A 17,805-nucleotide genomic window follows, 5' to 3' on the forward strand; every position below is an offset into this window, starting at 1 on the left:
AGACTGTATTTATGTTATTCATATGTTAATAATGCTGTATTCATATTATTAAATGTGAATAATGCTGTATAATAGACTGTATTTATGTTATTCACATGTGAATAATGCTGTATAAAAGACTGTATTTATGTTATTCACATGTGACTAATACTGTATAATAGACTGTATTTCTGTTATTCACATGTGAATAATGCTATATTCATATTATTTACAAGTGAATAATGCTGTACAATAGACTGTATTTATGTTATTCACATGTGAATAATACTGTATAATAGACTGTATTTCTGTTATTCACATGTGAATAATGCTATATTCATATTATTTACAAGTGAATAATGCTGTACAATAGACTGTATTTATGTTATTCACATGTGAATAATACTGTATAATAGACTGTATTTATGTCATTCACATGTGAATAATGCTGTATAATAGACTGTATTTATGTTATTCACATGTGAATAATATTGTAAATAGACTGTATTTATGTTATTCACATGTGAATAATACTGTATAATAGACTGTATTTATGTTATTCACATGTGAATAATACTGTATAATAGACTGTATTTATGTTATTCACATGTGAATAATACTGTGAACCCACTACACCGGTAGTTTTTAGCACTTCCATAGCAAATCTACTGTCAAATATAAGTTAGAACTTTCCGCTACTTTATATTAGAAATGGCAACAATGTCTTATCGACTACAATACTAGGATTGACCACAGCACGGACTACAATGGCGGACGCGTGCACATTTCCAGGACTTATGCAGATCCCAAATCCACATTTTGCACAATGTTGAGAAACAAAACACCAGATAATATGTCGACTAATAGGTGCCATTTTGGAGTCCTTATACACGCATCATAATAATACCATATGTTGAAGCACAGTACGTCTGACTATGGGAGGTGTAATCAAGCGGTGTGGCTTCATAGCTTACCAAAGTCCAACTAAAACATTCTGACAGATTTCTGAGCGCCGCGTGTAATGTTTTATATCAGGGGTCAGCAACCTTTTTGAAACCAGGAGCTACTTCTTGGGTACTGATTAATGCCAAGGGCTACCAGTTTGATACACACTTAAATAAATTGCCAAAAATAGCCAATTTGCTCAATTTTGTTGCGATCTGCTGCTCAGATCTTCACGTGTTTGTTTTTTCATTCTCTGTCTGACCCGTTTATTTCCTGTTTTTATCCATCACTATGGTTACACATCAGTCCACCTGTTAGTCTCGCCCCGCACACCTGCTAATAATTATCACCCTCCTATTTAAGCTCACCTTTTCTGTTCACTCATGCTCGGATCCTAATTTGCCCACGCGCATCAGTGACGACTCTCATCATTCGTATGTATTTTCTCGCTAGCTCTCACGCCAAGCCACTTTATTGTCTAGCTTTCATGCTAAATGTTTTGTTTACTCTTTTGTGTCCTCGTACCAAGTTTTAGTTTTCCTTGTTTTATCCTAGCTTTCACGCTAGCGTCTTTTGTTTATTTTTTCTCTTTACACCAGTATTTTTGTTCATAGACTTTTGTTATTAAATACCCTTTATCTTACCTATGCTGTGTTCTGCTTCGACGCATCCACGGGAAAACCACACCGGCATTACAATGCCGAAGAAGAGTCTTCACAGTAGGATCCGAGCATCAAGTTGTTTTTCCGCGTCGAAACCACGGGAGGAACCCTTCGACTTAGGGTTGTGGTTGGAGCTCGTGGCTTGGGAGCAGGAAAGACTCGACTGTGGGCCTGAAGTCTCCTCCGAAGCCGTTCGCGCTGCCCCGAAGAAGCGGGGGGTCCAGTGGAGAGGTCCCCCGCGCGGCAGTAATGTTCCAGCACCACTTATTCCTCCCCATGGACACAGCAAGTTTCACCCCGTCCAGGATTCACCCGTCATTACCGGTAATCCTGCTTGTTTTTTTTCAAATCATTCCTTAAGCTGCCATGACACTTTTTCTGACACAAGCGATGACGTCATTTGGGGAACGCCCACCGGTGACGCAACACCGGCCTCTGTTGATGACATTTTTTCAGAAGATTTTTTTATTGTGGACGATATATCTCAGCCATTTTCCAAAGACTTGGACAGTAATAATACTTTCACACAGTATCAGGACATTTATATTGATTCTAGTCACCCTCAGTATATTGTTAATTGTCAAGATCAGCCTCCCATTACTGTGGCCCCGCCCACATCTCAGCCTATTTCACGTCCTACCCCTACGTCACCTGATTTTGAAACTGACCTAGAAAAATATAGTCCTGCCTGGATGGACGAGTGGTACAGGAGAGTTTTGATTGAACTGGAGCTGGAGGAGAAATTTCTTGCTGCTCAGAACAATCCTCTCCTCATACAGACTAATGGGGTGGAGTCTGCCCTCCTCCAAACCTCCCACCGCCCGCCCTTACGGTCAGCCTCTATCCAACGGGACCCCGTCTGGAATCCGGGTCTCGAGGGGAGGGCCAGTATTACTACTAAGCCTCCTAGACCTCCACCACCGGTGTTCACCCCTGTTAAACCTGTTAAGCCACTACGGCCTCCTAGACCTCCTCCACCGGTGTTCTCCCCGGTCAAGTCACGCCCTCTTAGACCTCCTCCACCTGTGTTCCGTCTGTGCCCTAGTTCTAGTTTTAGTCACAGTCTCTCTCAGAGTTCGAGTCCCAGCCTTCTTCGTAGCCCATGCTCTAGTCCTACTCGTAGACCGACTTGTAGACTGAGTCGTAGTCCAAGTCCTGGTCCGAGTTTCCGTTCTGATTCTAGTTGTAGTCCTAGTCTTTCTCGTAGTCGTCGTAGTCCTAGTTCCACTCGTAGACTGATCCGTAGTCCGAGTCCTGTTTCGAGTCCGGTCCCGAGTCTTGTTTCTTGCCTTTGTAATATTAGTACTGATTCCCCTCGTGGTCTTAGTCCGAACCCTAGTCCTTACCCAAGTTCTTGTCCGAGCCCCAGTGTTACTGTAAGTCCTAGTCTTTGTCCTAGTCCTTGCCCGAGCACCAGTTTGATTGTTAGTCCCAGTCCTTGCCCAAGCCCTAGTTTGACCGTTTGTCCTAGTTCTTGCCCAAGCCCTGGTATGACTGTAAGTCCTGGTCGTTGCCCAAGCCCTTCTCAAAGCACTAGTGTGATTGTAAGTCCTGGTCCTCTCTCAAGTCCTTGCCCGAGTCCTAGTGTTTGTCTTATCACTCATCATAGTCCTAGTCCTGCTCACAGCCAGTCCCCTAGTTCTCCTCGGCAGACCCCTGTGCCTGCTCCTCGGCTGAAGCCGACTCCTGCTCCTCGGCTGAAGCCGACTCCTGCTCCTCGGCTGAAGCCGACTCCTGCTCCTCGGCTGAAGCCGACTCCTGCTCCTCGGCTGAAGCCGACACCTGCTCCTCGGCTGAAGCCGACACCTGCTCCTCGGCTGAAGCCGACACCTGCTCCTCGGCTGAAGCCGACACCTGCTCCTCGGCTGAAGCCGACACCTGCTCCTCGGCTGAAGCCGACACCTGCTCCTCGGCTGGTTCTCACACCAGCACATGACTCTGACCTGGTTTTCACGCCAGAATTAGACTCTGACCTGGTTTTCACGCCAGAATTAGACTCTGACCTGGTTTTCACGCCAGAATTAGACTCTGACCTGGTTTTCACGCCAGAATTAGACTCTGACCTGGTTTTCACGCCAGAATTAGACTCTGACCTGGTTTTCACGCCAGAATTAGACTCTGACCTGGTTTTCACGCCAGAATTAGACTCTGACCTGGTTTTCACGCCAGAATTAGACTCTGACCTGGTTTTCACGCCAGAATTAGACTCTGACCTGGTTTTCACGCCAGAATTAGACTCTGACCTGGTTTTCACACCAGTTTCAGATTCTAAACTGGTTCTCACGCCAGCACAAACTCCAAGGCTGGAGCCCACTCCGGTACCAGCACCACGACAGGTACCGGTGCCAGCTCCGTGCCGCCAAGCACCGGTGCCAGCTCCGCGCCGCCAAGCACCGCCGACGACGGGGCTGGAGCCCACACCAGCGCCGACGACGGGGCTGGAACCCACACCAGCACCACCGACAACTACGCCTGCATTCACGTCGATGACGACTCCTGCGGCTCCCAGGCCGCCTCCGACGACTCCTGCGGCTCCCAGGCCGCCTCCGACGACTCCTGCGGCTCCCAGGCCGCCTCCGACGACTCCTGCGGCTCCCAGGCCGCCTCCGACGCCTTCTTCGGCTGCAGCACCCGCATCATCCTCGCCAGCTGCACTCGGGCCTGCTTTGGCTGCAGTCCCCGCACCCTCGTCTGCTGCTTCCAAGCCTGCTGGGATTTCGGTGCTGAGGCGTCGTCCACCACGTCGACCACGGGCGTGGCCTCTGCGAGGTCATCCTCCTCGCCAGATACTCCCTCCTCCATGTCGGCCACGGATGTGGCCGTGCCCGGGTCGTCCGCCTCGCCGGGCACCTCATCCTGCGAGGCGGCCACTAATGTGGCCTTTTCGAGGTCGCCCGCCAAAACTTTTTCGGCAGCAGCGTTCCACCCGCCGCCGCCACATGATGTGTCCTCGGTGGATTCGGGGACATGCGATCTGGCGACCCTCCACCGTGGACTCCCTCCGCCCTCCCTTCGTTTGTGAACTTTCTGGTTTTGGGGAGGGGGTTCAAGTTTTTGTTTGTTTTTTAAGACATCTGGTATCTGTCTTTTGTTGGGGGGGAATACTGTTGCGATCTGCTGCTCAGATCTTCACGTGTTTGTTTTTTCATTCTCTGTCTGACCCGTTTATTTCCTGTTTTTATCCATCACTATGGTTACACATCAGTCCACCTGTTAGTCTCGCCCCGCACACCTGCTAATAATTATCACCCTCCTATTTAAGCTCACCTTTTCTGTTCACTCATGCTCGGATCCTAATTTGCCCACGCGCATCAGTGACGACTCTCATCATTCGTATGTATTTTCTCGCTAGCTCTCACGCCAAGCCACTTTATTGTCTAGCTTTCATGCTAAATGTTTTGTTTACTCTTTTGTGTCCTCGTACCAAGTTTTAGTTTTCCTTGTTTTATCCTAGCTTTCACGCTAGCGTCTTTTGTTTATTTTTTCTCTTTACACCAGTATTTTTGTTCATAGACTTTTGTTATTAAATACCCTTTATCTTACCTATGCTGTGTTCTGCTTCGACGCATCCACGGGAAAACCACACCGGCATTACAATGCCGAAGAAGAGTCTTCACAAATTTACCTTTAATAAATAAATCTATATATGTATATAGATATGTATATAGATATAAAAATGGGTATTTCTGTCTGTCATTCCGTCGTAAAAATGTTTTCCTCTTACGGAAGGTTTTTTGTAGAGAATAAGTGATGAAAAAAACACTTAATTGAACAGTTTAAAAGAGGAGAAAACACGAAAAAAATTCAAATTAAATTTTGAAACATAGTTTATCTTCAATTTTGACTCTTTTAAATTCAAAATTCAACCGAAAAAGAAGAAAAGAAAAACTAGCTAATTCAAATCTTTTTGAAAAAATTAAGTGAAGTGAAGTGAATTATATTTATATAGCGCTTTTCTCTAGTGACTCAAAGCGCTTTACATAGTGAAACCCAATATCTAAGTTACATTTAAACCAGTGTGGGTGGCACTGGGAGCAGGTGGGTAAAGTGTCTTGCCCAAGGACACAACGGTAGTGACTAGGATGGCGGAAGCGGGAATCGAACCTGCAACCCTCAAGTTGCTGGCACGGCCACTCTACCAACCGAGCTATAATTTATGGAACATCCATCCATTTTCTACCGCTTATTCCCTTTCGGGGTCGCGGGGGGCGCTGGCGCCTATCTCAGCTACAATCGGGCGGAAGGCAGGGTACACCCTGGACAAGTCGCCACCTCATCGCAGGGCCAACACAGATAGACAGGCAACATGAATAGTAATTGTTCCTGGTTAAGATGAATTTTAGAATTTTGATGACATGTTTTAAATAGGTTAAAATCCAATCTGCATTTTGTTAGAATATATAACAAATTGGACCAAGCTGTATTTCTAACAAAGATAAATCAGTATTTTTTCTAGAGTTTCCAGAACAAAAATTTTAAAAGAAATTCAAAAGACTTAATTTAATTCTACAGATTTTCTTGATTTGCCAGAATATTTTTTTTGAATTTTAATCATAAAAAGTTTGAAGAAATATTTTACAGATATTTTTCGTCAAAAAAACAGAAGCTAAAATGAAGAATTGAATTAAAATGTATTTATTATTCTTTACAATAAAAAAAAACTTGAACATTGATTTAAATTGTCAGGAAAGAAGAGGAAGGAATTTAAAAGGTAAAAAGGTATATGTGTTTAAAAATCCTAAAATCATTTTTAAGGTTGTATTTTTTCTCTAAAATTGTCTTTCTGAAAGTTGTAAAAAAATAAATGAATTTATTTAAACAAGTGAAGACCAAGTCTTTAAAATATTTTCTTGGCTTTTCAAATTCTATTTGAGTTTTGTCTCTCTTAGAATTAAAAATGTCGAGACCAGCTTGCTAGTAAATAAATACAATTTAAAAAATAGAGGTAGCTCACTGGTAAGTGCTGCTATTTGTAGAGAGAGTGCATGGACACTTGGACCCAAAAACCAACAATTTTGAGAAATCAGACTAACTTAGTGCATGGAAAGGTGAATGTTACCCCCCATGGAGCGCAGTGGTATCGCAACAAATGATGGCTGGCTCAACAAACTCCAGTTGAGGTTCCACAAGTTGTTGCCCTGGCAACAAGTTGCCATAAAACGGGCTGCTATGTTGCAATGTCTGCGGCCGAGACACGCAGAAATGACGACAGGATTGGAGCGCTGAGCGCACATCGCCACGGAGGAGGCCCGGCTGACTCACTGCAGCCGCAGAGTCGTCACTCTCTTCGGGCGTCTTTGGACGCACACGTGAGTCACTTCAGCACAGTCGCCACGGCGACCAGGACAGAAACACGTAATCACACCGAAGCAAGCAGTGCTCAATTGACACACTTTTACCAATATATTATATATATATATATATATATATATGGCCTGCGATGGGGTGGCGACTTGTCCAGGGTGTACGCCGCCTACCGCGACCCCAAAGGGAATAAGCGGTAGAAAATGGATGTGTGTATCCATATATATATATATATATACATATATATACATACACACATACATACATATGTAAATAGTAAATGAGTTGTACTATTATAGTGCTTTTCTACCTTTTCAAGGAGCCCAAAGCGCTTTGACACTATTTCCACATTCACCCATTGACGGCGGGAGCTGCCATGCAAGGCGCTAACCAGGTACCCATCAGGAGCAAGGGTGAAGTGTCTTGCTCAAGGACACAACGGACATGAGTAGAATGGTAGAAGGTGGGGGTTGAACCAGTAACCCTCAGATTGCTGGCATAGCCACTCTACCAACTTCGCCACACCGTCCCCATATATATATATATATACATATATATATACATGCACACATGTACATATATACACATATATACACCCACACACATATATACGGTACATATATACACACGTACGTATATATACACACACATACACATTTATACACGTACATATATACACACAAATACATACATGCACATATATGTATGTATGTATATGTATGTATATATATATATATATATATATATACACACATATACACATTAATACAAACATACATATATACACACACATACAAACATACATACATACACACATATAAAGATATACGTATTACAAACATACATAAACATACATGTACATAGATGTACACACATACATATATATATACACACATACATATACACACATACATATATACATAGACATTTCAGTCAATCAATGTTTACTTATATACACATTTATACACGTATATATATACACACACAAATACATACATGCACATATACAGGTATGTATGTATGTATATGTATGTATATATATATATATATATATATATACACACACACACATATATATATACACACATATATACACATTAATACAAACATACATATATACACACACATATACACATACATACAAACATACATACAACATTCACATATAAAGATATACGTATTACAAACATACATAAACATACATGTACATAGATGTACACACATACATATATACACATATATATACACACATATATAAACATACATATACACACATACATATATACATAGACATTTAAACATACATACATATATATATATATATATATATACATATATATTCTCATGCACGCATACATATACACACAGATATACACATATACACATATATATGCACACATTTTTACACACACATATAGACATTTACACATATGAATATATATACATATATACATACATATGAACATATACATACATATATACATGTACATATATATGTACATGTATCCCATCCATCCCATCCATTTTCTACCGCTTATTCCCTTTTAGGGGTCGCGGGAGGCGCTGGTGCCTATCTCAGCTACAATTGGGCGGAAGGCTGGGTACACCCTGGATGTGCCAAAATGTGCCAAACTTGAATCAAGTTTGTGTTATGTGTGGTCATGTTTGTTGACTTTCTGTGTTGGTTTTCTTGCGCCGTGAGTGGGAAAAGTTGCTTGGTTTGAGTCATGTAAGTGTAGTGGAAATTTTCTGTCCTAGGGTTAACTCCAAACTAAATGCATTGGGAGGGACACGACATGAGAGGTCAAGTCACCCTGAACATTGGACAGTTACATAAGTTATGATACAAATCAGGCCATCATGGAGCGTATAAGTAAGAAGGGAAAACAAAGCCTGATGTGCGCTCTTTCTTAATTCCTTCACCAGGGTTCACCATCTTTCGTCTTCGAAGACATTGTCTGTTTTCTTTTTGATTCAATCCAACTTTGTACTATCTGATTGTGAGTAATTAAAACTGTTGTAACAAACTCTCTATTGTTCCTGTTTAAGATTCGGACATTTCGACCACATAAAATTGTCGCCACGAACAGGATGAGGCCCCGGGTTAAAGCCCCCGACATTTCTACTACATAGGAAAAATGCTGCGTTGTGATCACTGCCAGGTGCAATTCATGGTCATCAACCTTAATTACATGTGCAGCCAGATTCTTTATTAAAAGAACACCATGGAGTGTATAAATAAGAAGGGAAGACCAAGCCTGATGTGCGCTCTTTCTTAATTCCTTCACGAGGGTTCACCATCTTTCGTCTTCGAAGACATTGTCTGTTTTCATATCGATTCAATCCAACTTTGTACTATCTGATTGTGAGTAATTAAAACTGTTGCGACAAACTTTCTATTGTTCCTGTTTGAGATTCGGACTTTTCGACCACATAAAATTGTCGCCACGAACATGATGAAGCCCCGGATTAAAGCCCCCGACATTTCTACTACATAAGAAAAATGCTGCGTTGTGATCCCTGCCAGGTACAATTCATGGTCATCAACCTTAATTAGATGTGCAGCCGGATTCTTTATTAAAAGAACACCATGGAGCGTATAAGTAAGAAGGGAAGACCAAGCCTGATGTGCGCTCTTTCTTAATTCCTTCACCAGGGTTCACCATCTTTCGTCTTCGAAGACATTGTCTGTTTTCATATCGATTCAATCCAACTTTGTACTATCTGATTGTGAGTAATTAAAACTGTTGCGACAAACTCTCTATTGTTCCTGTTTGAGATTCGGACTTTTCGACCACATAAAATTGTCGCCACGAACAGGATGAGGCCCCGGGTTAAAGCCCCCGACATTTCTACTACATAGGAAAAATGCTGTGTTGTGATCACTGCCAGGTGCAATTCATGGTCATCAACCGTAATTACATGTGCAGCCAGATTCTTTATTAAAAGAACACCATTGAGCGTAAAAGTAAGAAGGGAAAACCAAGCCTGATGTGCGCTCTTTCTTAATTCCTTCACGAGGGTGCACCATCTTTCGTCTTTGAAGACATTGTCTGTTTTCATATCGATTCAATCCAACTTTGTATTATCTGATTGTGAGTAATTAAAACTGTTGTAACAAACTCTCTATTGTTCCTGTTTGAGATTCGGACTTTTCGACCACGTAAAATTGTCGCCACGAACAGGATGAGGCCCCGGGTTAAAGCCCCCGACATTTCTACTACATAGGAAAAATGCTGTGTTGTGATCACTGCCAGGTGCAATTCATGGTCATCAACCTTAATTAGATGTGCAGCCAAATTCTTTATTAAAAGAACACCATGGAGCGTATAAGTAAGAAGGGAAGACCAAGCCTGATGTGCGCTCTTTCTTAATTCCTTCACGAGGGTTCACCATCTTTCGTCTCCGAAGACATTGTCTGTTTTCATATCGATTCAATCCAACTTTGTATTATCTGATTGTGAGTAATTAAAACTGTTGCAACAAACTCACTATTGTTCCTGTTTGAGATTCGGACTTTTCGACCACATAAAATTGTCGCCACGAACAGGATGAGGCCCCGACATTTCTACTACATAGGAAAAATGCTGCGTTGTGATCACTGCTAGGTGCAATTCATGGTCATCAACCTTAATTAAATGTGCAGCCAGATTCTTTATTAAAAGAACACCATGGAGCGTATAAGTAAGAAGGGAAGACCAAGCCTGATGTGCGCTCTTTCTCAATTCCTTCACGAGGGTTCACCATCTTTCGTCTCCGAAAACATTGTCTGTTTTCATATCGATTCAATCCAACTTTGTACTATCTGATTGTGAGTAATTAAAACTGTTGCGACGAACTCTCTATGGTTCCTGTTTGAGATTCGGACTTTTCGACCACATACAATTGTCGCCACGAACAGGACGAGGCCCCGGGTTAAAGCCCCCGACATTTCTACTACATAGGAAAAATGCTGCGTTGTGATCACTGCCAGGTGCAATTCATGGTCATCAACCGTAATTAGATGTGCAGCCAGATTCTTTATTAAAAGAACACCATGGAGCGTATAAGTAAGAAGGGAAAACCAAGCCTGATGTGCGCTCTTTCTTAATTCCTTCACCAGGGTGCACCATCTTTCGTCTTCGAAGACATTGTCTGTTTTCATATCGACTCAATCCAACTTTGTACTATCTGATTGTGAGTAATTAAAACTGTTGCGACAAACTCTCTATTGTTCCTGTTTGAGATTCGGACTTTTCGACCACATAAAATTGTCGCCACGAACAGGACGAGGCCCCGGTTAAAGCCCCCGACATTTCTACTACATAGGAAAAATGCTGCGTTGTGATCACTGCCAGGTGCAATTCATGGTCATCAACCGTAATTAGATGTGCAGCCAGATTCTTTATTAAAAGAACACCATGGAGCGTATAAGTAAGAAAGGAAGACCAAGCCTGATGTGCGCTCTTTCTTAATTCCTTCACGAGGGTTCACCATCTTTCGTCTTCGAAGACATTGTTTTCATATCGATTCAATCCAACTTTGTACTATCTGATTGTGAGTAATTAAAACTGTTGTAACAAACTCTCTATTGTTCCTGTTTGAGATTCGGACTTTTCGACCACATAAAATTGTCGCCACGAACAGGATGAGGCCCCGACATTTCTACTACATAGGAAAAATGCTGCGTTGTGATCACTGCCAGGTGCAATTCATGGTCATCAACCGCAATTAGATGTGCAGCCAGATTCTTTATTAAAAGAACACCATGGAGCGTATAAGTAAGAAGGGAAGACCAAGCCTGATGTGCGCTCTTTCTTAATTCCTTCACCAGGGTGCACCATCTTTCGTCTTCGAAGACATTGTCTGTTTTCATATCGACTCAATCCAACTTTGTACTATCTGACTGTGAGTAATTAAAACTGTTGTAACAAACTCTCTATTGTTCCTGTTTGAGATTCTGACTTTTCGACCGTATAAAATTGTCACCACGAACAGGATGAGGCCCTGGGTTAAAACCCCCAACATTTCTACATAGGAAAAATGCTGTGCTGTGATCACTGCCAGGTGCAATTCATGGTCATCAACCTTAATTAGATGTGCAGCCAGATTCTTTATTAAAAGAACACCATGGAGCGTATAAGTAAGAAGGGAAGACCAAGCCTGATGTGCGCTCTTTCTTAATTCCTTCACCAGGGTTCACCGTCTTTCGTCTCCGAAGACATTGTCTGTTTTCATATCGACTCAATCCAACTTTGTACTATCTGATTGTGAGTAATTAAAACTGTTGTAACAAACTCTCTATTGTTCCTGTTTGAGATTCGGACTTTTCGACCACGTAAAATTGTCGCCACGAACAGGATGAGGCCCCGGGTTAAAGCCCCCGACATTTCTACTACATAGGAAAAATGCTGCGTTGTCATCACTGCCAGGTGCAATTCATGGTCATCAACCTCAATTAGATGTGCAGCCAGATTCTTTATTAAAAGAACACCATGGAGCGTATAAGTAAGAAGGGAAGACCAAGCCTGATGTGCGCTCTTTCTTAATTCCTTCACGAGGGTTCACCATCTTTCGTCTCCGAAGACATTGTCTGTTTTCATATCGATTCAATCCAACTTTGTACTATCTGATTGTGAGTAATTAAAACTGTTGCAACAAACTCACTATTGTTCCTGTTTGAGATTCGGACTTTTCGACCACATAAAATTGTCGCCACGAACAGGACGAGGCCCCGGGTTAAAACCCCCAACATTTCTACATAGGAAAAATGCTGTGCTGTGATCACTGCCAGGTGCAATTCATGGTCATCAACCGTAATTAGATGTGCAGCCAGATTCTTTATTAAAAGAACACCATGGAGCGTATAAGTAAGAAGGGAAGACCAAGCCTGATGTGCGCTCTTTCTTAATTCCTTCACGAGGGTTCACCGTCTTTCGTCTTCGAAGACATTGTCTGTTTTCATATCGATTCAATCCAACTTTGTACTATCTGATTGTGAGTAATTAAAACTGATATATCAAACTCTATTGTTCCTGTTTGAGATTCGGACTTTTCGACCACATAAAATTGTCGCCACGAACAGGACGAGGCCCCGGGTTAAAGCCCCCGACATTTCTACTACATAGGAAAAATGCTGTGCTGTGATCACTGCCAGGTGCAATTCATGGTCATCAACCGTAATTAGATGTGCAGCCAGATTCTTTATTAAAAGTGCCCCCCCCCCACCTTATGCAGCTTCAAGTCCTCCTGGCAGCAGAGACCTACTCCGGATGCTCGGTGAAACACTTCTCAAAAGGCGCTCTGAGGAGGGGTTCCCCGTCGGTTGCCATGACAACCGACGGGGCAGTTGGCAGGACGTTAAGACGCGCGAGGGCGACATCGCTGCCGCCTTCCGTTCCCGAGACGTCCCCTCGGCGGAAGAGGGTCCCAAAAGGGGCTCTGGCGTTGCACTAGCCAGCGAGCCACACTTGCATATTCGCTGACGGCCCACAAAGAAGAATACTTCCCAGCACGCATCAGGAGGAAGAGGCTCTGCTGGAAATCTATTTGGGGACGATCACTTCACGGTCATCTCCACGTGAGTCGTGCAGCTTCCGCCCGGTCAACAAGTCCGAGGCCAGGCCGTCTGCGCAGTACTAAAAGGCCACAGTGTGGGTATAAAGGCTATAAATAGCCTCGCCCCCGAGCCAGGAGGATGACATAAGCACCTCCATCTTCCATTGTGGAGCTGCAGCCTTCCTTATTTTAACTTCTCCTTTTTTTTATGGGGGCCCAGGGCGCAGCACATGACACCTCGTGCCGATCCTCAACGGCCAAACCTCGGCGCTTGAAGGGGAACTTTGTCTGTCATTCACACTCCTTATGAGGGACCAAAACATGTTTGTTTGGTTTTTAAAGCGTTCTAACTTGGGATGATAATCAGCTTCTTATTTAGCTAACGGGAGCACCTCCTGAGTCCATGGTTCTCGCCCAGAAAAGGGTGGAGTGCCATCCTCCAGGTTGGGGAGGAGATCTTGCCCCAGGGTGGAGGAGTTCAAGTACCTCGGAGCCTTGTTCACAAGTCAATCAATCAATCAATCAATGTTTACTTATATAGCCCTAAATCACTAGTGTCTCAAAGGGCTGCACAAACCACTACCACATCCTCGGTAGGCCCACATAAGGGCAAGGAAAACTCACACCCAGTGGGACGTCGGTGACAATGCAAAGCGGAAGCCATTTATCAACAACACCCAGAAACGCCCCAGGCTTCACTATGCCTGAGGCCATCTAAGATGGACTGATGCAAAGCGGTAAAGTGTTCTGTGGTCTGAGTCCACATCTCAAATTGTCTTTGGAAACTATCAATCAATCAATCAATCAATGTTTACTTATATAGCCCTAAATCACTAGTGTCTCAAAGGGCTGCACAAACCACAACACAAACCACTACCACATCCTCGGTAGGCCCACATAAGGGCAAGGAAAACTCACACCCAGTGGGACGTCGGTGACAATGCAAAGCGGAAGCCATTTATCAACAACACCCAGAAACGCCCCAGGCTTCACTATGCCTGAGGCCATCTAAGATGGACTGATGCAAAGCGGTAAAGTGTTCTGTGGTCTGAGTCCACATCTCAAATTGTCTTTGGAAACTATCAATCAATCAATCAATCAATGTTTACTTATATAGCCCTAAATCCCTAGTGTCTCAAAGGGCTGCACAAACCACCACGACATCCTCGGTAGGCCCACATAAGGGCAAGGAAAACTCACACCCAGTGGGACGTCGGTGACAATGATGAACCAGTGGGACGTCGGTGACAATGCAAAGCGGAAGCCATTTATCAACAACACCCAGAAACGCCCCAGGCTTCACTATGCCTGAGGCCATCCAAGATGGACTGATGCAAAGCGGTAAAGTGTTCTGTGGTCTGAGTCCACATCTCAAATTGTCTTTGGAAACTATCAATCAATCAATCAATCCATGTTTACTTATATAGCCCTAAATCACTAGTGTCTCAAAGGGCTGCACAAACCACTACCACATCCTCGGTAGGCCCACATAAGGGCAAGGAAAACTCACACCCAGTGGGACGTCGGTGACAATGATGACCCAGTGGGACGTCGGTGACAATGCAAAGCGGAAGCCATTTATCAACAACACCCAGAAACGCCCCAGGCTTCACTATGCCCGAGGCCATCTAAGATGGACTGATGCAAAGCGGTAAAGTGTTCTGTGGTCTGAGTCCACATCTCAAATTGTCTTTGGAAACTATCAATCAATCAATCAATCAATGTTTACTTATATAGCCCTAAATCACTAGTGTCTCAAAGGGCTGCACAAACCACAACACAAACCACTACGACATCCTCGGTAGGCCCACATAAGGGCAAGGAAAACTCACACCCAGTGGGACGTCGGTGACAATGCAAAGCGGAAGCCATTTATCAACAACACCCAGAAACGCCCCAGGCTTCACTATGCCTGAGGCCATCTAAGATGGACTGATGCAAAGCGGTAAAGTGTTCTGTGGTCTGAGTCCACATCTCAAATTGTCTTTGGAAACTATCAATCAATCAATCAATCCATGTTTACTTATATAGCCCTAAATCCCTAGTGTCTCAAAGGGCTGCACAAACCACAACACAAACCACTACCACATCCTCGGTAGGCCCACATAAGGGCAAGGAAAACTCACACCCAGTGGGACGTCGGTGACAATAATGACTATGAGAACCTTGGAGAGGAGGAAAGCAATGGATGTCGAGCGGGTCTAACATGATACTGTGAAAGTTCAATCCATAGTGGCTCCAACACAGTCGCGAGAGTCCAGTCCAAAGCGGATCCGACACAGCAGCGAGAGACCCGTTCACAGCGGAGCCAGCAGGAAACCATCCCAAGCGGAGGCGGATCAGCAGCGCAGAGATGTCCCCAGCCGATACACAGGCGAGCAGTACATGGCCACCGGATCGGACCGGACCCCCTCCACAAGGGAGAGTGGGACATAGAAGAAAAAGAAAAGAAACGGCAGATCAACTGGTCTAAAGTGAGGGAAGGGCTGATATTGATATCGACAGGCGGATTGGTGCTGCGTATTCAGTAATGCAGACGCCGTATCGATCCATTGTGGTGAAAAAGGAGCTGAGCCGGAAGGCAAACCTCACTATTTACCGGTCGATCTACGTTCACATCCTCACCTATGGTCATGAGCTTTGGGTCATGACTGAAAGGACAAGATCACGGGACCAAGCGGCCCAAATTAGTTTCCTCCACGAATAAGGAGCTGAGCCGGAAACAACAACGATAGCGGAAACGACGACGATAGCAGCAACGACGACGATAGCAGAAACGACAATGATAGCGGCAACGATGACAATAGCGCCACCATCGACAATAGCAACACCGTCGACGATAGCGGCACCGTCGACAATAGCGGCACCGTCGACAATGGCAACACGTCGACAATAGCAACACTTTCGACGATAGCGACACTGTCGTCGATAACGGCAACGATGACGATAGCGCCACCGGCAACAATAGCGGCACCGTCGTCAATACCGACACCGTCGACAATAGCAACACGTCAACAAATAGCGGCACTGTCGACAATAGCGACATCGTCGACAGTAGCAATACCATCGACGATAGCGGCACCGTCGACAATAGCAACACGTCAACAAATAGCGGCACTGTCGACAATAGCGACATCGTCGACAGTAGCAATACCATCGACGATAGCGGCACCGTCGACAATAGCAACACGTCAACAAATAGCGGCACTGTCGACAATAGCGACATCGTCGACAGTAGCAATACCATCGACGATAGCGGCACCGTCGACAATAGCAACACGTCAACAAATAGCGGCACTGTCGACAATAGCGACATCGTCGACAGTAGCAATACCATCGACGATAGCGGCACCGTCGACAATAGCAACACGTCAACAAATAGCGGCACTGTCGACAATAGCGACATCGTCGACAGTAGCAATACCATCGACGATAGCGGCACCGTCGACAATAGCAACACGTCAACAAATAGCGGCACTGTCGACAATAGCGACATCGTCGACAGTAGCAATACCATCGACGATAGCGGCACCGTCGACAATAGCAACACGTCAACAAATAGCGGCACTGTCGACAATAGCGACATCGTCGACAGTAGCAATACCATCGACGATAGCGGCACCGTCGGCGATAGCGGTACCGTCGACAATAGCAACACCGTCGACAATAGCAACACCGTCGACAATAGCTGCACCGTCGACAATAGCAACACGTCAACAAATAGCGGCACTGTCGACAATAGCAACATCGTCGACAGTAGCAATACCATCGACGATAGCGGCACCGTCGGCGATAGCGGTACCGTCGACAATAGCAACACCGTCGACAATAGCTGCACCGTCGACAATAGCAACACCGTCGACAATAGCTGCACCGTCGACAATAGCAACACCGTCGACAATAGCAACACCGTCGACAATAGCTGCACCGTCGACAATAGCAACACCGTCGACAATAGCAACACCGTCGACAATAGCAACACCGTCGACAATAGCAACACCGTCGACAATAGCTGCACCGTCGACAATAGCAACACCGTCGACAATAGCTGCACCGTCGACAATAGCAACACCGTCGACAATAGCAACACCGTCGACAATAGCAACACCGTCGACAATAGCAACACCGTCGACAATAGCAACACCGTCGACAATAGCTGCACCGTCGACAATAGCAACACCGTCGACAATAGCTGCACCGGCGACAATAGCAACACCGTCGACAATAGCAACACCGTCGACAATAGCAACACCGTCGACAATAGCAACACCGTCGACAATAGCAACACCGTCGACAATAGCAACACCGTCGACAATAGCAACACCGTCGACAATAGCAGCACCGTCGACAATAGCTGCACCGTCGACAATAGCTGCAC

This window comes from Nerophis ophidion, linkage group LG15 (assembly GCF_033978795.1).
Source record: "Nerophis ophidion isolate RoL-2023_Sa linkage group LG15, RoL_Noph_v1.0, whole genome shotgun sequence".
In the NCBI taxonomy this organism is placed as follows: Eukaryota; Metazoa; Chordata; class Actinopteri; order Syngnathiformes; family Syngnathidae; genus Nerophis; species Nerophis ophidion.